Raw genomic sequence first — 22,567 nt, 5'->3', positions numbered from 1 at the left:
TTAGATAAGCAATAGGTTGCTGGTGAGGCCCTCGGGGTTGTGTCAAAACTCCCAAGGCCACACCTTTTCTTTCAGTGACAAATTAAATTCTGACCCTGTAGGCAAGCTCAGAGCTGGAGCTTGCAGGAGAGCAGTCTGAAGAACCTTAAAAGCCTTTTGAGTATCTGGAGACCAAACCAGTTTGTCGGTTTGGGCCTGCTGAGTTTCAGCTATATGTTTATATAAAGGCCGGGCAAATTCCCCATAACCTGGAATCTAAATGTGACTGTAGCCTGTGATTCCCCCAAATCCTCTCAATTCTCTTAAAGTCATAGGTAAGGGATGTTTTCAGTTCCAGTTCCAGTTCCAGTTCAGTCGCTCAGTCTTGTCCAACTCTTTTCGATCCCATGAATCGCAGCACTCCAGGCCTCCCAGTCCATCACCAACTCCTGGAGTTTACTCAAACTCATGTCCATCAAGTTGGTGATGCCATCCAGGCATCTCATCCTCTGTCGTCCCCTTCTCCTCCTGCCCACAATCCCTCCCAGCATCAAGGTCTTTTCCAAGGAGTGAACTCTTTGCATGAGGTGGCCAAAGTACTGGAGTTTCAGTTTCAACATCAGTCCTTCCAATGAACACCCAGGACTGATCTCCTTTAGGATAGACTGGTTGGACCTCCTTGCAGTCCAAGGGGCTCTCAAGAGTCTTCTCCAACACCACAGTTCAAAAGCATCACTTCTTCATCACTCAGCTTTTTCACAGTCCAACTCTCACATCCATACACCACCACTGAAAAAACCGTAGCTTTGACTAGACGGACCTTTGTTGGCAAAGTAATATCTGTTTTTCAATATGCTGTCTAGGTTGATCATAACTTTCCTTCCACAGAGTAAGCATCTTTTAATTTCATGGCTGCAGTCACCATCTGCAGTGATTTTGGAGCCCAGAAAAATAAAGTCTGACACTGTTTCCACTGTTTCCCCATCTATTTCCCATGAAGTGATGGGACCAGATGCCATGATCTTCGTTTTCTGAATGTTGAGCTTTAAGCCAACTTTTTCACTCTCCTCTTTCACTTTCATCAAGAAGCTTTTTAGTTCCTCTTCACTTTCTGCCATAAGAGTGGTATATCTGAGGTTATTGATATTTCTCCCAGCAATCTTGATTCCAGCTTGTGTTTCCTCCAGCCCAGCGTTTCTCATGATGCTCTACATAGAAGTTAAATAAGCAGGGTGACAATGTACAGCTTTGATTTACTTCTTTTCCTATTTGGAACCAGTCTGTTGTTCCATATCCAGTTCTAACTGTTGCTTCCTGACCTGCATATAGGTTTCTCAAGAGGCAGGTCAGGTGGTTTGGTATTCCCATCTCTTTCAGATGGCTTACAAATAGTTTAATTGTGCAACCAAATTACTTTCACGTTGATAATGATTAAAAACAGAATTGAGAGGTGAGCAAAACAGAGCAGCCAGAATAGCGAAATGACTGATAGAACTGAATACAAGTTCATATTTTACATTTTTTATTGTTTAATTGAAGACACATACTTACATTATAAACACATGAGCTTTGATATAAAAATATATGATAACCCATGATAGATAAAAGAGACTGAAGAGATTTATTTTCTTAAAAATATATTTAATATTAATGAAAAATATATTTCACTACACTTCCACAGGTCTTATCAGTAATAGGTTTTGTTTTTATAGGGAACTGGGAAAATAAGAGGACATAGCATCCTGTTTATACATAAGGAAACAAAAGTCAAAAAGTGAAATAATGGTATTTCTGATTGGATCATTCCCACAGATGAGATATGAAGAGATGGAAGCAGAAGACAACATATCCACAATGATACAACTTGTTCTCCTGGGGTTTTCTGACCGTCCAAACCTTCAAGGGCTATTATTTGGGGGTGTTCTCCATCATTTACATCATTATCTTAACTGGAAATAGTCTCATAATAATACTAACTAGGCTTGACCCAACTCTGCAGAAACCCATGTATTTCTTCCTGGCAAACTTTTCCTCCTTGGAAATCTCTGCGTCTGTCACTCTCCCTAGGATTCTGGTGAACCTTTGGACTCAGGACAGAAGCATTTCTGTGCCAGACTGTGCTGCCCAAATGTGCTTCTTCCTTATCCTCTGAGCCACTGAGTGCTTCCTCCTGGCGGTGATGGCCTACGACCGCTGTGTGGTCATCTGTGGCCCTCTGCACTATCCCCTGGTCATGACCCCACAGGTGTGCCTCCAGCTGGCTGTGGGCTCCTGGGTCAGTGGAATCCCAGTGCAGACAGGGCAAACATGCCAGATCTTCTCTCTGCATTTCTGTCATTTGAACGAGATTAACCACTTCTTCTGTGACATTCCCCCCATTTTGAAGCTGGCCTGTGGAGACACTTATGCACATGCACTCTCAGTCTGTGTAGCAGTTCTGCTGGTTGCTGCAGTGCCTTTTATATTAATATTTGCCTCTTACAGTAAAATCGTCTGCACTATTTTGAGGTTGCCAACAGCCAGAAGAGCCAAAGCTTTCTCCACGTATTCTTCTCACCTGTTGGTTGTGCTTTTATTCTTTGGATCTGCTACCATTACCTACTTAAGGCCCAAATCCAGACATTCTGCAGGAACTGACAGACTCCTCTCTCTGTTCTATACCATAGTGACTCCGATGTTTAAGATTCCACTTAAACAGAACAAGGATGTGATTGCAGCATTGAGAAAATTGTTACTTCAAGTATAGATTGAAGGCAGGAGCAGATGGGATGACAGAAGACGGGATGGTTGGATGGCATCACCGTCTCAATGGACATGAGTTTGAGCAGACTCTGGGAGTTGGTGATGGACAGGGAGGCCTGGCTTGCTGCAGTCCATGGGGTCACAAAGAATTGGACTCCACTGTGTGACTGAAAACATAAATATAGTGTGATGAGTATATTTATAAATGTTTTAGCTGTTTGTCACACAGTTATCAGGGAAAGATTTTAAATATCTATATTTTCCCCTTAAAAACTTAACTATTTCTAGCTTATAAGATACTTTTAGATACTTTAAAATAACCCACAGTTGACTGTGCTTAAATATTTATTGGGCTTCCCTGGTGGCTCAGCTGGTAAAGAATCTGCCTGCAATGCGGGAAACCTGGGTTTGATCTCTGGGTTGGGAAGATCCCCTGGAGGGGAGAATGGCTACCCACTCCAGTATTCTTGCCTGGAGAATCCCCACAGACACAGGTGCCTGGTGGGATAATTAGCCAAATTGTCTTCAATATTTCATACCTAAATAATCCTGTATTGTGAATAACGAACAATGTTCATGACATACTTTATGAAAAAACAGAATCCAAGCTCTTAAGACTTTTGGCTTAAATATACCTTAAAACATGCAAGATTCCTTACCTAAATCACAGCTTCTATTTTTCAACTTCTATTGTTGGCATTTTTTGGTTCAATTGCATGGAAACTGACCAGTAGCAGTTAAGTAATGACTATTTGAAGGAGGAATTGAACAAGTGAATGAACAAATGCATATTACCCTGCCCTATGTCACACTCCTGGCAAAGTCTAGAAACTTCAAAGAATCAATAAACACTAGGAGTATGTTTATTTAGCCCACTGTACCCTCATTAGGAATTACTTCAATTATCATAGCAAAAGAAAATCTTTTGTGAACTGAGCACTTTTCCTAACTGCATGTTACAGAAGAATCTCCCTGTTTGTCTCAACACTTTTATTTCGTACATATTTCTATATTCTGTGTAGAAATTTTGACCCCAAAATAATCTGCTCTGAATTATTTCATCACTGCCTTCCAAACTATCCCAATGCTAATTCATATTTTAAAAATAAAATATATGCATTTTTAATGTAAAGAAAATGTTAGAAGATCTTTTCAGAATTGCACAAAATTTCCACAATTGCATTTACATTAGTGTGCCTTGCCTAATCCTCCATAGTTTTAACCTTCTATAAGTGATATAATTTTTAAACCTTTGAACTGATATTCACAAGGAAAATGAGCATCTGTCAATAGAATCATTAACAGGTATGCTCCCAGTTCCATTCAGATGGCACGGTGGTAAAGAATCTGCCTGCCAATGCAGGAGATGCAAGAGACACTAGTTTGATCCCTGGATCAGGAAATGGCAACTCACTCCAGTCTGCTTGCCTGTGAAATTCCATGAACAGAGGAGCCTGGTGGGCTACAGTCCAGGCGGTCCCAAAGAGTCAAATATGACCGAGCGACTGAGCGTGTGTGCACACACACACACAAACACACTCAGCAACTCATTTAGAGAATACGTCTGCTGGCAGTGCTTTGGACAGTATGCTCTTTTGTTGTTTTAGTTATAATTGTCCACATGTGTTAAGGCAATGTTAGCTCCCGTGGTGAAGCTAGTTATAGTTCACATCTCAGTCTATTTGCTTCCTTTAATATCTAGGCAGTACGAGGTTTAGTTATTTATGCATTTTATTCGTAGTGTCTATATAAGATATAAACATCTGAATGCAGAGTTCCAAAGAATAGCAAGAAGAGATAAGAAAGCCGTCTTCGGCGATCAATGCAAAGAAATAGAGGAAAACAACAGAATGGGAAAGACTAGAGATCTCTTCAAGAAAATTAGAGATACCAAAGGAACATTTCATGCAAAGATGGGCTCGATAAAGGACAGAAATGGTATGGACCTAACAGAAGCAGAAGATATTAAGAAGAGATGGCAAGAATACACAGAAGAACTGTACAAAAAAGATCTTCACGACCCAGATAATTACGATGGTGTGATCACTGACCTAGAGCCAGATATCCTGGAATGTGAAGTCAAGTGGGCCTTAGAAAGCATCACTACGAACAAAGTTAGTGGAGGTGATAGAATTCCAGTTGACTATTCCAAATCCTGAAGGATGATGCTGTGAAAGTGCTGCACTCAATATGCCAGCAAATTTGGAAAACTCAGCAGTGGCCACAGGACTGGAAAAGGTCAGTTTTCATTCCAATCACAAATAAAGGCAATGCCAAAAAATGCTCAAACTACCGCACAATTGCACTCATCTCACACGCTAGTAAAGTAATGCTCAAAATTCTCCAAGCCAGGCTTCAGCAATATGTGAACCATGAACTTCCTGATGTTCAAGCTGGTTTTAGAAAAGGCAGAGGAATCAGAGATCAAATTGCCAACATCCGCTGGATCATGGAAAAAGCAAGAGAGTTCCAGAAAAACATCTATTTCTGCTTTATTGACTATGCCAAAGCCTTTGACTGTGTGGATCACAATAAACTGTGGAAAATTCTGAAAGAGATGGGAATACCAGACCACCTGATCTGTCTCTTGAGAAATCTGTATGCAGGTCAGGAAGCAACAGTTAGAACTGGACATGGAACAACAGACTGGATCCAAATAGGAAAAGGATTACATCAAGGCTGTATATTGTCACCCTGTTTATTTAACTTATATGCAGAGTACATCATGAGAAATTCTGGGCTTGGAAGAAACACAAGCTGGAATCAAGATTGCCGGGAGAAATATCAATAACCTCAGATATGCAGATGACACCACCCTTATGGCAGAAAGTGAAGAGGAACTCAAAAGCCTCTTGATGAAGGTGAAAGTGGAGAGTGAAAAAGTTGGCTTAAAGCTCAACATTCAGAAAATTAAGATCATGGCATCTGGTCCCATCAGTTCATGGGAAATAGATGGGGAAACAGTGGAAACAGTGTCAGACTTTATTTTTCTGGGCTCCAAAATCACTGCAGATGGTGACTGCAGCCATGAAATTAAAAGACACTTACTCCTTGGAAGGAAAGTTATGACCAACCTAGATAGCATATACAAAAGCAGAGACATTACTTTGCCAACAAAGGTTCATCTAGTCAAGGCTATGGTTTTTCCTGTGGTCATGTATGGATGTGAGAGTTGGACTGTGAAGAAGGCTGGGCTCCAAAGAATTGATGCTTTTGAACTGTGGTGTTGGAGAAGACTCTTGAGAGTCCCTTTGACTGCAGGGAGATCCAACCAGTCCATTCTAAAGGAGATCAGCCCTGAGATTTCTTTGGAAGGAATGATGCTAAAGCTGAAACTCCAGTACTTTGGCCACCTCATGTGAAGAGTTGACTCATTGGAAAAGACCCTGATGCTGGGAGGGATTGGGGGCAAGAGGAGAAGGGGATGACAGAGGATGAGATGGCTCGATGGCATTACTGACTTGATGGACATGAGTCTGAGTGAACTCCGTGAGTTGGTGATGGACAGGGAGGCCTGGAGTGCTGCGATTCATGGGGTTGCAAAGAGTCGGACACGACTGAGCGACTGATCTGATCTGATATGCATATATACCTTCTAATTAAATGTTTAGTATGTTTATATACTTTTATATATAGTCCGTAATGTAATCTAGAATGAGGATTATAATAGTGATGATAAAGATGATGATAGCAGTTTTGTTTCTGAAATTTAGGAAAGCAGGTATCACAACGTCATGGAAATAGTGCTGTTCCCTAAATTCACCAAATGTCATGTGTAAAGCAAGTGATTCAATTATACATATACATGTGCCTTTTCTGTTTCAAACTCTCTCCCCGTTTAAATTGTTACATAATATTGAGCAGCACTCACTGTGCAGTAGGTAGGTCTTCATTCAACATCCATTTTAAGTATAGCAGTGTGTTCATCACATTTTTTTAAAAATTTCTGCATGTAAATGATATCATGCGTTATTTCTCTATGTCTGACTTCACTCAGTATGACAATCTCTAAGTCCATCCATGTTGCTGCAAATTACATCACTTCATTCTTTTTAGCAGCTGAATAATATGAGTTTTTAATACTTTTAATGTGTGTGTTATGACTGACATTTTGGGTGTTCCAAGGGACGTGTGCATTTCTTTTCTGTGCATGCATTCAACCCAACTTCATCCGATTTCTGAACTTCTGTGGATATAGATAGCTGTGAATATAGACACATTTCATAAGCATTTTGCAAGAATTTAATATGTCCATAATGTCAATGGGAAGAATAGTAAGAAAGGCCCTGGAATGATCTCTTGATATTTCATAGAAAAGAATTGCATGCTTCTGTAAGTGTGACTTTCATAATTATGATATTCCACAGCTAGGAATTTGATGATCTGAAAGCAGTTGTTAGACAAATCCCTTACATTTTAAATAATATTTCATTTTATAATCAATTTTGTTGTTGCATAATTCTGACATGTAAAAGCATTGTTCAACCTGCAGGCCTTGAACTTTTCTTATAATTTGGTTCATGACAAGTATGACCCCTTTGTCATTAGTTGAAATAGTAGCCCAAAGATAAAAATGATTTCAAGAGACATTGTTAATAATACCTGTATCTGCACTGATCTGTACTTATTTTCAATCTATTTTTGTTTTGAATATTCGTAGAGTCCTAATAAACTCCTACATCTAAAATTTTATCATTAAGATAAAGTCAGCAAAATGTTTTTGAAAGGTCTCTAAAGGAGGAGTCAGTTGTCCTAACTGTCTTCACAAATATAAAATGAAGGTGAAAGTCACTCAGTTGTGTCTGACTCTTTGTGACCCCGTGGACTCTACAGTCCATGGAATTCTCCAGGCCAGAATACCGGAGTGGGTAGCCTTGCCCTTTTCCAGAGGATCTTCCCAACCCAGGGATCGAACCCAGGTCTCCCTCATTTCAGGGAGATTCTTTACCAGCTGAGTCACGGGGAAGCCCAAGAATATTGGAGTGGGTAGACTATCCCTTCTCCCGCGAATCTTCCCAACCCAGGAATCAAAGGAGGTCTCCTGCATTGCAGGCAGATTCTTTACCAAATGAGCTATCAGGGAAGCCCAAATAGAAAATACAAGCTAAAAGGGAAAATATTTGAAAGTCACACATTTCAAATAAGAAATATATAGAAAGATTATGCAAAGAAGTCTCAAAAGCAACAGGAAGAAAAGAAGCAATCTAACATCAACGTACAAGGTTTTTCTTTTTTCCTTCATTGGCGTATCACTGCTATTCAGTACTGTGCTAGTTTCTACTGTATAGTGAGGTGAGTTAGCTATATGTTTGCATACATCCACTCCCTCTGACTCCTGACATCCCATCATCTAGGTCACCACAGAGCACTGAGTTGAGCTCCTTGTGCTTTACAGCAGGCTCCCACTAGCTCTCTGGCCATCATCAAAAATCTACAAACAAGAAATGCTAGAGAAGGTATGGAGAAAAGGGAACCCTCTTGCACTGTTGGTGGGAACTTAAATTAATACAGCTACTGTGCAGACCAGTATGGAGGTTCCTTAAGAAACTAAAAAAGTAGAACTGCCATTGACTCAAGAATTCCACTGGGCATATCTTTCTACTGGGCATATATCCTGCTGCTGCTGCTGCTGCTGCTAAGTCGCTTCAGTCATGTCCGACTCTGTGCAACCCCATAGACGGCAGCCCGCTAGGCTCCTCCGTCCCTGGGATTCTCCAGGCAAGAACACTGGAGTGGGTTGCCATTTCCTTCTCCAATGCATGAAAGTGAAAAGTGAAAGTGAAGTCGCTCAGTCGTGCCTGACTCAGCGACCCCATGGACTGCAGCCCACCAGGCTCCTCCGTCCATGGGATTTTCCAGGCAAGAGTACAGGAGTGGGTTGCCATTGCCTTCTCCAGGGCATATACCCTGAGAAAACCACAATTCGAAAAGACACATGGACCCCAATGTTCACTGCAGCACTATTTACAACAGCCAGGACATGGAAGTAATCTAAATGTTCACTAAATATACAAAACTCTTAAATAGATACTTTACTAAAGGAGATAAGCAGAAGTCAAATGATCACATAAAGGATAGTCACTGTCATTAGTCATTATAAAATGCAAATGAAAACAAAAATGAGATTATGCTAAACATGTATTTCAATTGTTAGAGTTAAATAAAACAAATTACAAAATGATATAATTCAAAATTGGTTTGTATATATATAACTTTTGAATAGCTTTCAATGCAGGGCATCAAACTTCTAAATTTTCTCTTTAATTATTAATCTTCATAAGAGTATAAATCTATTCCTACTCCGTATGCTGCTGCTGCTGCTAAGTTGCTTCAGTAGTGTCCAACTCTGTGCGACCCCATAGATGGCAGCCCACCAGGCTCCCCCGTCCCTAGGATTCTCCAGGCAAGCACACTGGAGTGGTTTGCCTTTGCCTTCTCCAATGCATGAAAGTGAAAAGTGAAAGTGAAGTCGCTCAGTCGTGTCCGACCCTCAGCCACCCCATGGACTGCAGCCTTCCAGGCACCTCCGACCATGGGATTTTCCAGGCAAGAGTACTGGAGTGGGGTGCCATTGCCTTAGTTAAATCTAATATTCTTCTCCATTGCATTTTGTGAGTTGATGTCTATGTGTGTTTGTAGGGTGTGCTACAGAAAATACAGTTCTATTACTTTATAATCACTGTACCAAAAGTTGCCACAATTAACTTAAGGGCATGCTTGGCTGGGGAGACAGCACAGTAACTTCTTGGAGCTTTAGTTTGTGACAACTGAGGGCAGTTGATAGAAATGGGAGTCTTGGCTGGACACACAGCAGCACAGCTAGAAATATTTCCGTCCTCTCTTCCAGTTTAGCCTGATAATGTAACTAATGTTGATATGAGGGATCATGCCTGGAAATTCAGTATTCTGTTTCCAGTTTGTACATCTGAAAAGGAGTGAGTGAGCATTCCTCTGTATCCCCCTGTAGTCTGGGAGGTGGTGAGGACTATCTGGCTCATGTGGACGTAGAGATGGAAGATCTGTCTTGAAGATGACACAGCTGCCCTGACAGTCCTGGATTTCTTACTGCAGAACACTTAATGTCAGAAAAACAAAATTCCCTGTAAGACAGTGTATATTTACATCTTCTTAGATCATCTTTATTTTATAAAAATAATATATCATCTTGAATTATTGTTTTGCAATGCTTATATTTCTTAGTAATTACAAAAATCAGCAAGAGATATAGAGAATGTAGAGAACACGTGGTGTAGACAGGTTTGGTTTTGCTTGTTGCACCAAATTTCTTGAGTGGCAGGCAGAAAGGTTTAGCTCAATTAGAAAGTGACCTGGGGAAGAAGCTGATGCCAAGGGTAAGAATAATTCCTATTTAAAGAGCCCTATTTGTTATGAAGATAGAAGATATTTTAGAGGGCGGTTAAGCCTGGTATCAAATTCTTGGTATCACGAATTACCTAACTGCCAAAACACACACACACACATACAAAACCTTTCACAGTTTCTATCAGCTTTTAACTTAATAACTCAATTAATAAAGCTAAGCATCATATTTAACTTCAATCTAAACAGGTGAGCATGCCTCATTTTGGTCCAATGTCGAATTTAGTTTTAAATGTACCTGTTTATATGTAACATCAGGCAAAAAACACTCATTTCAGAAAATTTAGCAAGGAGACTTTTGTTGTTATTGTTGTTTAATTTCAAAACCCTGATTCAGATAGCCTTTTTACTTTTCTGACCCACATCATTATATTATCAAATAAAAAATTACAAAAGTATTTTATAATATAGTGGGCCAGTATACCAAAGTTTACCAACTTCTGCATCACTATCATAATAATTTAAATGCTAACTTTTATTAAGTGATTGCTATGTGTTTGTATGTATTTAATAAGTTTGCATGTATTAAATCTAGCAATATCTCATTAAAATTAATTGTATATAACTAAGGAATAAGATAGCAAATGAACTTTATTAAAAGGATTTTTCACCCTATTTACATCAAATCCTGTTTGTTAAAAATAACTTTTATGGTAACTGAATCTGACAATATGAAAGAGATTTTGGTATGTTTTCATTTTAATCTTTAGAAGCTTCAAATAAGGAATTCAGTTCCGATGCTTTGTGACCCCATGGACTGCAGCAGACAAGGAATTAGACTTCTGGAGTCACCAGTTTTAGACTTCTATTTCCTATCTTCAATTTGATTTTACAAACTTGCTTTCAATAGCAGCATGTACATTTTAAATCCCATGGATGGAGGAGCCTGGTGGGCCGCAGTCCATGGGGTCGCTAAGAGTCGGACAAGACTCAACGACTTCACTTTCACTTTTCACTTTCATGCATTGGAGAAGGAAACGGCAACCCACTCCAGTGTTCTTGCCTGGAGAATCCCAGGGATGGGGGAGCCTGGTGGGCTGCCGTCTGTGGGGTCGCACAGAGTTGGACACGACTGAAGCGACTTAGCAGCAGCAGCAGCAATGTACATGCTTATTATCATCCTCACATAGTGGAAAGACTGGAAAAGCAAACATGACTTATTTGGATAAAAACAAAAGTGGCTACATAACCTGAACAAGTTAGTGGCTCTTCTTTCGAGTGTAGTAGTCGTGCTATCTAAAGGTTTCCGGAAGTTGGAAACCAGCAGCGACACTGCAAGATTTGAGAAGAAAAATTTTGATGAGATTGAGTTTATAAAATAAGTGTAACTTGGGTATGATTTGAATAGCTTTAATATTTCTTACTTTAAATATGATTTTACATTGATAATTCCACTTAAGATTCATAAAATCTTGCTCTATTTGACAAAGAAAAGCAAAGTTAAGAATAAAAAAAATTTCAGTAAATTAAGAACACTGTATTTTTTATTGCAAGTTCTGTATTTTTACTTCTTCCGGCTATTTTTTGAACCTGAGTTTCAGTATGATTTTCAAATGGACTACCCTGTGTGAAAAAGTGAAAGAGTTAGTAGCTCAGGGGTGTCTGACTCTTTGTGACCCCATAGACTGTAACCCACCAGGCTCCTCTGTTCATGGAATTCTCCAGGCAAGAATACTGGAGTGGGTAGCCATTCCCTTCTCCAGGGGATCTTCTTGACGTAGGGATATTCAAATGTACTATCCTACTTGAACAGAAAGGAATAATTTAGACAGAAGTCCAAAAAACGAGAGAAGACCTTATATAAAAAGAAGATACAATAAAAGAAAAAAAAACTGACAGTAGTTTCTGAAGGCAGAGGTTAACTCACCAAATGTAGGGCATGATGCATAATGGACTGAAAAGACTGATGGCTCATTCAACAAGCAATTTTTTAATCAGTATCCAAGTATTACACTCTAATTTAAATTAAATAGGTGAATAAACATGGATAAAGGTGTCAGGATAAGGTAATGAAAAAAATAGGCACTGTTTCATAGTCTTATACACATAAAATCATATCTTAATAATGTCACCTATCAGACCCCTGTTTCTGATCATTTTAAAGACTCAGTCTAAGCATTTTTATATTTCTTAAAATCACATTTTCATTGGGAAAATTCTATAATAATAAGTTAAGTTTAAATACCTTCTGATCCTTAATATATATTATATGTAAAATATAAATATATATAAGTAGTCTGAAATATTGTAGCTGATAAAATGGATTCCTATTTAGCTTTCCCTTTCCTAGGGAAAGGAATTCCCCAGGGTGCTCAAGTGTTGGATGGACTGTTCCTTCTGCCCCATATGTGTGTCTACACTTCTGTAGCTGAAATGTTGACCCTCGTCCTCACTTAAAACTGTTAGAATATGGATATAGGTGTGTCTCTTCTTTGCAATGGCTTCGTCTCTGTGAACTTTCAAATTAGTTAGCACATACCATGGAAGTTATGTATGATATACTGAAAACAATGATGTAATTTGCAACTGCTACAAGAGTGAGTGAAGAGTATAATTTCTAGACACACACACCCTCTACACTTGAACTGTACTGGTCTAAAAAGACTGATGATTCTTTCAACAAGCAATTTTAATCAGTATCCAAGTACTACAGTCTACACTGAATTAAATAAGTAAATAAAACAGGAGGGTACAGGAGGTTGTTCTGAATTTTGGGTAGAAATCCTTGCTTATATCTTGGGGTCTATTGTAAAGAAACAATCAAGTTGACTCATTTTAATTTATTCAATAAATTAAGAAATTGCTTTTGTGAGAAAATATACTATATAATCCGTAGAAAGATGTATAGAATATCACAAGAAACTTAAAATCTAGATATAGCAAAGGACAAGTACTTAATGAAGACGGGCAACCTCAGCTCAACATATTTACATTCACATAAACAAACATACACAAAACAAAAAACCCCCACAAGCATGAATGAATTAAATGGGGCCAGCAGAACAACAGCAATTATCAAGGATGTGAGTAATTTAGGAAGATTGCAGAGATGAATTGTGGCTGATGTTTCTTTCATGCAGTAAGTATGTGAGGGGTGAGCATTCTAGTTAGAACTCCTAGCTGAAACCTAAGTGCCAGATGTACCTACTTCTTATCTCTTGGGTGTTCCTGGACAGAAAGATCAGCTTAATGATTCTTTTGTCCAAGTTGGAAAATCTGCATAAAAATTATGACTATTGGGACTTCCCTGGTGGTTCAGTGGTTAAGACTCCCTGATTCCACTGCAAGGGTCCAGATTTGATCCCTAGCCTGGGAACTAGGATCCCACATGCCTTGTGGCCAAACTGAAATAAATAAATGAATAAAAACAGAAATTATATATTAAAAAAATGACTGTTGCTTTTATAGACATTGCATTGAAATACACACTTGTAAAAAATAAATAGTATCCCATAATACCCAATGGTCAGCTCACTGATTTGGTTTTATAGTAAAAGGGCTAAATATGCATAACATCAAAGACAAACACGATTTGGAAATAACACTGGAAGATCATCATTTTAAAATTAACTATCTTTATCCCCAAAGCAATTTTAAGTGGCTTACAAAATATTTATAGGAACAATAAAATTAATTTTGAATTGATAATAATGGAAAACAGAATACAGAGGTGAAAATAGGCCCCAATCCCTCCCAGCATCAGAATCTTTTCCAATGAGTCAACTCTTCACATGAGGTGGCCAAAGTAATGGAGTTTCAGCCTCAGCATCAATCCTTCCAATGAACACCCAGGACTAGTCTCCTTTAGGATGGACTTGTTGGATCTCCTTGCAGTCCAAGGGACTCGCAAGAGTCTTCTTCAACACCACAGTTCAAAAGCATCAATTCTTCAGCGCTCAGCTTTCTTCACAGTCCAACTCTCACATCCATACATGACCACTGGAAAAACCATAGCCTTGACTAGGCAATAGCAATGAAATTAATGACTTCATTCCATTAGCAAGTGTCAAGTCTTCTGCAGCCAGATTTAGCTAATATATTCTGTTCAGTGCCTACTTCAACTGCCTTTCAGAGGAAGTTTGCTTTCACCTCTAAAGGGACACAAGATACTTTATTTGACTACTCATAGGGTAGCTCAGCCATCTCATACAATTTTTTCAAGATATTAACTGCATTCAACTCCTTCTGGAAATATGGATATGACACTGTGTATAAAGGGATTCAGGCTTCCCCAGTGGCTCAGCAGTAAATAGCCTGCCTGCTGAGCTGCAGGAGATGCAGGTTCAGTCCCTGGGCCAGGAAGATCCCCTGGGGGAGAGTATGGCAATCCACTCCAGTGTTCTTTCCTAGAGAGTCCCATAGACAGAGAAGTCTGGTGAGCTGCAGTCCAGAGGGTCACAAAGAGTCGGACACGACTGAAGCAACTTAGGAGTCATGCACATAAAGGGACTCATTTGGCAGATTCATTTAGGACCATGGGAGGAGGTCATCTGGAGAAGGTGACATCTGGTTGACTGGCACACTGGACCTGCGTGCGCCTCACCCTCTCCCTTGTCTTTAGAATGTGCATTCTGTCCATCATTCCTTCAGTGAGAGATATTTCCAAAGACCACACAAGCAGTCTTGAGAGAGCAACTTGCTGTTGAGACCATCTGGACAGTATACATGCTTGAAGCTGGTCAAGACCTCTATATAAATATTTGAAATTCTGATGGGTGGGTATTGAGATCTACTTGTCTCACAGCCTCCCATGAAAAGCCCTATATGTGAGACTATAAGAAATAGTTTGATGCTTATTCTAGAACATGAGTTCAACTTTAATTCAATTGTATTTTACTGACCTGCCTTAGTTAATTCAACTTATTGGGATATCAGGGCTTCCCCAATGGTTCAATGATAAAGAATCCACCTACAGTGCAGGAGACCCAGGTTTGATCACTGGGTCAGCGAGATCCCCTGGAGGAGGAAATGGCAACCCACTCGGGTATTCTTGCCTAGAGAATTCCATGGAAAGAGGAGCTTGGTGGGTTACAGTCCATGGGGTTGCAAAGAGTCAGACATGACTTAGAGACTAAACAACAACAAGAATATCTGGGTGTTGACACCAAGAATGAGAAGAATCAGGACTTTTTGTTTGATGATCGTTTACTGGAACCTGAGAGTCACAGTTTCCTGCACAGAGAGGAGTGTTATCAATTTACCAGGGAATGAGAGAATTTCTTAAAAGAAAATTTAAATTTCTGAAAAAAAAAAACATATATATACAGTGAGAAACAGAGTACTAACATAATTGGAAATCTCAATTACACAAAAATCTTTAAGAACACTGAAAGTTTATTTTTCAGGACTGACTCAGAGGCATAGTGACTAGATTAGATAGTTGTCTCTGGTGCCATCTATTGTCTGAAAGATGTAAGAATTCTAGGATCTACAGTATATGGGAAACACTTTTAAAGTTCATTCCTCTCAAGCAGTGCCAATGTGAAAGAGCATTTGCTAGGAAAGTCTGCTTTCTTAAGGCTGGTTCATGGTGAGCATTTAAGTATTTGAGTGGAAGTAGCATATATTTTCTTGATGACCTCCTTTACCACATTAGTTGCCAAGTTCCAAACCAAAGATCCTTAATACAAACCCTTTTGACCTTGTCACTTTTCATCCAATTCTTTGCTTTTAAAAATTCAATGTATCAATAAATCCATTCAATAAGTTGCTAATTTAGATGTATTTTTCAAGTCTATTTTATTTTCTAAGGTTTCCAATCATTTGCAGAATGCCTCTCAACTTTTGTCATTTTCAATTTTTTTTTTGACAATTTTCTTTCGGATGTTTTTAGAATTATTTTTAAATTATTACTTGCCAACTCCAATTTTGGTTCAATGTGTATTTGCTTTTGGCATTTTCCTTCTTGTATGGGCATAAAATCTTTCCTGTTATCATGCTTAGTAATTTGTTTATTACATGCTGTACAGACTACAAAGATGTTCTACAGGATTTCTCAAATCAATGAAGCTTCAGTTATTTTTCTGATGCAATTAAGAGTGATAAGCTCCATTCAATAGAAAACTGATTCTTTTGGTTTTGGCAACATGCACTGTATCTCCAGTTCACCCCTCTTACTAGGGCATAGTGATCTAGGACTTTCACATAAATACTTGAGCTTTCTTAGTCTCTTCAGCACGAAAGTAATATAGAATTGTCTATTATTGTATTTCAGAGGTTTCTGACATATCTTTAACCTCTCACTCCAAGCAATTTAAAATTTGGCAAATGCTATGAAGGGAAGACAGCTCTGTGTTTGTAGCCATGCAAATTTCCCAGTTTGTGTACTCTGCTGCTGCTGCTGCTAATTCACTTCAGTCGTGTCCGACTCTGTGCGACCCCATAGACGGCAGCCCACCAGGCTCCCCTGTCTCTGGGATTCTCCAGGCAAGAACACTGGAGTGGGTTACATTTCCTTCTCCAATGCACGAAAGTGAAAAGTGAAAGTGATGTCGCTCAGTCGTGTCTGACTCTTAGCGATCCCATGGACTTCAGCCTACCAGGCTCCTCCATCCATGGGATTTTCCAGGCAAGATTTCTGGAGTAGGGTGCCATCGCCTTCTCCAAGGGTACTCTAGTACTGTGTAATCACCAAAAGTTCTGAAAGTTTTTCTGAGAGCAGCTGAAATATCATTGTTTTAGTGAAACCATCATACAAAACGCACATAAGAACAATCAAGTTGAAGTTGAAAAACTATATTTAGTAACTGGAATGGTTTTGCCTCCCTTTGATGCTCTCAGGCATACGACTCTTATTTAAAAGTCCTTCTGGGACTTTCCTGGTGGTCCAGTGGTTAAGAGTCCACCTGCCACTACAGAGGACATGGGTTCAATCCCTGGTCCAGGAAGATAACCACAAGCCACATTCCATCTAAGCTGCGCACCACAACTGCTGAACCTGTGATATTAGAGCCCGTGGTCTAGAGCCTATGGTCTGCAACAGAAAGTAGCCCTACTCTCTGCAACTAGAGAAAGCCCATGCACAGCAAGGAAGATCCTGCACAGCCAAAAATAAATAGATAGGTAGATAGATAATTTTTTAAGAATAAAGTCCTTTCGTCTTCTCAGAAGTCACCTATGATAACGGGTTCTGTAGCACCCCCGTGGGTCTCACCCTTCAGTGCAACAAAAAATATTACATTTCAGTGCTGAGGGCATCAAGTAACATTTTTAGGAACTTCCATGTGGTTTTTGAAATACTTTAAATGGGAGCTACATTTTAAAATATATGAAGTATTTAAAAGAACCTCTACAGTATTAGAGTGTAGGACTCTAGTGGGATTTCAAGTGTCAGAAAAAAACAACCACAATATTCCTGAGAGTAAAAATTGCCTCTTCAAACTAACACTAACAGAATTGCTATTATAATTATGAAGCTGTTTCAAAATAATAATTAACAATAACCTGCTAATTATTCCCTAGGAATCTCTTGGAAATGAACATGTTTGGAACCTTCAGTTATTAGGTCCCTAATGACTTGAGAGTGTATATAAAAGTCCTTGGTTCTATTGGTGAAATTATTCATCTAGGTAATAGGAAAATGTCTCCTTCTTTGGTAAGTAGCTTCTGTGTTTACCAGATTGGCTTTATTGATGCAAAAATAGACTTTTATGGATCTGAGACCTCTGACATGTGTCAAAATAGTTACAAAATCATATGTATTAGCATATTACCCATGAATAAATTTACCCGTGTCATTCTTCTATAGCTTCTACAGGGATCTGAGACACTTACCTTGTTTAAATAATTTTTTTTTGTTAACAGAAATAAACTGAAACATGATTGGCTAGCATGTAACCAACTGAAACATGATAGTTTCAATTAATTTATTTTCTATTCTAACATTGTTTTGCTATACACTTATGAAAAATTTAGCAAATCACTTCAGTTTGATTGAATCTTTTTGGTCATTCCCATTGAAAGCAAGAACACAAGATTCACTCTCATCTCTGACTTTTCCCCTCGTGCCTCTCTTCTCACTCACGTTTCTCTACATGGATGATGGTGGTGGTGGTAGAGGTGATTTAGTTACTAAGTCGTGTTCAACTCTTCATGGACTATGGCCCCGCCCAGCTCCTCTGTCCATTGGATTTCCCAGGTAAGAATACTAGAATGGGTTGCCATTTCTTTCACCGGGGAAATCTTCCTGACCAGGGATCAAACCCAGGTCTCCTGCATTGTAGATAGATTCTTTAAGGGCTGAGCCACCAGGGAAATCCTTCTTAGTCTATTGGAAGGGATGCTCGCTGTGAGTCCCCAAGAGTAATGGACTGTGTTTTCAGGAAATAACTGAGTCATTCTGCGCTGCCTTCAGCAAGTCTGCACCACAGCCTGTCTCACGGAGGCTGCACTGTTAATTCTCTAAGCACCTTCATAGTTGTCCTCGTGAACTTTGACTTCACACATATCTGAATTTGAATTATACCTGTCAACTACTTACGGAGTGACTCAGAACATTAAGCTTCAGTGTCCCCATGCAACATACAGAATCAATAATGAAAATCTAGCTGACACAGCCGATCTGTCTTCAAGTTTTGGAGGCAGGAGCCTGGGCTCCAATCCTATTTTCATCACGTCTTAGGTCTCCGCTCTCTGTGCTTTAGCTCCCTCAACTGTGAGAGAAAGACGGCAGTGACAGCAACTTCATGAAACTTTGTGCGTGTACTTTTATGTGACAAGTAAATAAATTATATGTAAACTGTTTAGAATATTGCATTCACATCACAATCATTATATAATTGATAACTATTATTTTAAAAATCTAGTGACATAATTCTAATTATTAGCTAAGGATAAGTGAGAGCAGTGGGGTTGTTTCTGTTGTTGTTTGGTCGTTAAGCCGTGTCTGACTCTTTGTGACCCCACGGACTGTAGCCCATCAGGCCTCTCTGTCCATGAGATTCTCCAGGCAAGGATACTGGAGTGGGTTCCCATTTCCTTCCCTAGAAGGTCTTCCCAGATCAGGGATTGAACCCACATCTCCTGCTTTGGCAAATGGATTCTTTCTTTACTGCTGAGTAGAGAGCAGTGGAGTAATTGAAACTAATCTTCACTCTTTACCTATTATGTGCCAGTCTATCTAAAGTGAGACAGCAAAAAAGTATAGATAGATAGATCTATAAAAGTATAGATCTATAAAAAGATCAAAAAGATCTATAAAAAGATCAAAAAAGTATAGATAAATTTTCCTAATTTAACCTGGCAGAAAAACCATGTGAAATACCGTTGTCATTATTATAGTAAAATTTTAAATATATATAATGTTATATGTAATAATATACATATAGTATATGTATTAAGTATAGCAGATTCTCTCTCTCTCTCTATATATATATATATATAATACACACACACACATAATTTTGCAAGGTCATACAGTCCAGGTGGCTAATATGAGATTCTAACCAAAGGCTTATTAACTCTAAATTTAGGTCTTATCATTTCTGAACACTCTGATTACCTTGAAAACAGGCAAAATAAGAATAAATTAACTACTATTTTAACAAGGTACACATCTCATTCACACTCTTTGAGGTAATAACATGACAGCATCCTAACCCTTCTAATTCTCTTAGACTTTTCTGTGCCTATGGTATAGCATACTTTTAGTGATTAGATGATGTTACAACAATGAAGTTCTTAGCCCTGTAGCTGTCTCAATAAATTTATATAAGTGAGAGAATGACGCCAACCATTTGTTCTAGCCAACTGTGGCACTAGTAGCAAGGCTCATTGGAGGTTTCACTTGCTTGTTTTATAGATTTCCAAGTCATCTTTCAAGGTTACAATAAAACCTTGTATTTCAAAGTCATGTTCAAATTCTCCTTGCTTCCAGAAAATCTCTGAGATTACAGAAACAGAAATTGACAAAATTCTTAGACTCAATTATCCTGAATTATATTAGGATAAAAATTAAACACAGCTATTTTTGTTTCCTCACATATATAATTAGTGAGGAGGCTATATAGAGTGATTTTTAAAGATGAGAAGTTAACTTAATACTAATTTTTTGCCCACTTTACTCAGTCATCTAATATTTATGCTGTGCTTACTAGAAGCCAAGAATGATAAAGAATGCCAAAGAGAAAAGCAGTTAATCACTTTAATCTCCTTGACTTAGTATCTTGACAGGATTTAAGGAATTGCCTTAAACTCGTCCCTGTCTAAAACATGCTCTCAGCTGATGATTACTGACATTTGCTTTCATTTCACTAATATCATTTTTGCTTTTATTATTTTTTTTAATAGCTGAAGTATATCTCATTGCATCACTCTAATTACAGTCAAGAGTGCAACACACTACTATCTATTAAATACTGGACAGAAGGAGTACATTGTTCTAGAATTATCATTGCAAGATGTACTCAAGTTAACATACTTTTAATAACAGATATATTTTTCCTTTTATCATCATTTCATTTATTACTTCATCATTCATTTAATCCTCTGACTAGCTATAGGTCTATACTTGAGAATTAAAAAAAGTAAGAAATATGAGATGTTATCTGCACATGTCTGTCCAGTGGAAGAACTAGCTATTAATCAAACAAATAAAATAAAACTATCAACCACGAGATAAAGCTACTAAATTCTGAAATATGTTTCTCATAATTTATATTTGGAAGGAGATTTAAATGGCAACCCATTCCAGTATTCTTGCCTGGAGAATCCCATGGACAAAGGAGTCTGGCGGGCTACAGTTCACGGGGTCGCAAAGGGTCGGACACAACTGAGAGACTTCACTTTCACTTTGGTCTGGGACTCTTGACTTGATTGCTTGTTTTTTTGTTGAAACAATAAAATAACCTTATAACTATATCTATTCTTTTTCTCTATCAACATAGCATCTTAGGATGTTAGAATTCTCATAAGAAGAAAACAGTACGGAATATGGACTTTTTAGATGGAACCTATACCTTGGTAACAGAATTTATTGTTAGGGTTTCCAACTCGTCCTGAACTGCAGATTGTCCTGTTTCTCCTGTTTCCGACTTTGTACTCTATGATTTTAATGGGAAACATTGGATTGATGATGTTAATCAGGGTTGATCCGCACCTTCAAACCCCCACGTATTTTTTCCTTAGTAACCTATCCTTTGTAGACCTTTGCTATTCTTCAGTCATCGTTACCAATATGCTTGTCAACCTCCTCTCTCAGAACAAGTCCATTTCCTATCACAGCTGTGCCCTGCAGTTCTATTTCTTCTGTACTTTCGCAATACCGAATCCTTTATCTTGGCTGCCATGGCGTATGACCGCTATGTCGCCATCTGTAACCCTTTACTGTACACGGCTGTGATGTCTCGGGGCATCTGCATATGGCTGGTCTTCTTGTCATACTTTGGAGGCAATATGAGTTCCCTGGTGCACACATCCTTTGCATTTATTCTGAAATATTGTGATAGAAATGTCATTAGTCATTTTTTCTGTGACCTCCCTCCCTTGCTTAAGTTATCGTGCACAGACACGTCACTTAATGAGTGGCTTCTCTCCACGTACAGTAGCTCAGTGGAAATTATCTGCTTCATCGTCATCATCATCTCCTACTTTTACATTCTCCTCTCAGTCTTAAAGATCCCTTCTTCCAGCGGGAGGAAGAAGACCTTCTCTACGCGTGCTTCTCACCTGACATCCGTGGCCATCTACCAGGGAACTCTGCTCTTCATTTACTCACGACCCAGCTACCTGTATTCTCCCAACACTGATAAAATCATCTCAGTGTTCTACACCATCATCATCCCAGTGCTGAATCCCTTGATTTATAGTTTGAGAAACAAAGACATAAAAGACGCTGCTAAAAGGTCTTAAAACCAAAGCTAAATCCCTCCTGAGATATAAGGTTCCAGAATTCATCTAAATCCCTGATTACAAACTCCAGCTGTGTGTATGCTCAGTCGTGTCCAGCTCTTTGCGACCCCATGGACTATAACCTGCCAGGCTCTTTTGTCCTTGGAATTATCCAGACAAGAATACTTGAGTGGGTTGCCATTTCCTCCTCCAGGGACTGTTCCTCACCCAGGGATGGAACCTGTATCTCTTGCTTATCCTGCATTGACAGGCGGGTTCTTTACCCCTGCAGTACCTGGGACAAACTGCAGCTAAGAACTGCAACAACCTTGCCAGCACATACACAATTTCTCACACAAGCATTTTATCAAACACTTGTTTTCACAGAGCCAAACACATTTAACAGCCCCCAGATAAAGGAAACATTTAAACATTTCAAAATTGCTGCAAACTAATAGTTGGATAACTTTCCAACTATTCAGTTCAGTCACTCAGTGGTGTCTGACTCTTTGCAACCCCATGGACTGCAGCACGCCAGGCTTCCCTATCCATCACCAACTCCCGGAGCTTGTTCAAACTCATGTCCATCGAGTTGATGATGCCATCCAACCATCTCATCCTCTGTCATCTCCTTCTCCTC

The 22,567-nt window shown here is 39.0% G+C and overlaps 2 pseudogenes; both read left to right on the top strand.

Moving 5' to 3' along the window:
* The first annotated feature begins 1,674 nt into the window (after positions 1-1,674).
* Positions 1,675-2,793, top strand: LOC123330640 (annotated as a pseudogene).
* An 18,237-nt stretch (positions 2,794-21,030) lies between these two features.
* On the top strand, positions 21,031-21,971 carry LOC102393696 (annotated as a pseudogene).
* The last annotated feature ends 596 nt before the right edge of the window (positions 21,972-22,567 follow it).

This window comes from Bubalus bubalis, chromosome 19 (genome assembly GCF_019923935.1).
Source record: "Bubalus bubalis isolate 160015118507 breed Murrah chromosome 19, NDDB_SH_1, whole genome shotgun sequence".
Taxonomy (NCBI): Eukaryota; Metazoa; Chordata; class Mammalia; order Artiodactyla; family Bovidae; genus Bubalus; species Bubalus bubalis.
This window is presented reverse-complemented; position numbering and strand designations above follow the sequence as displayed.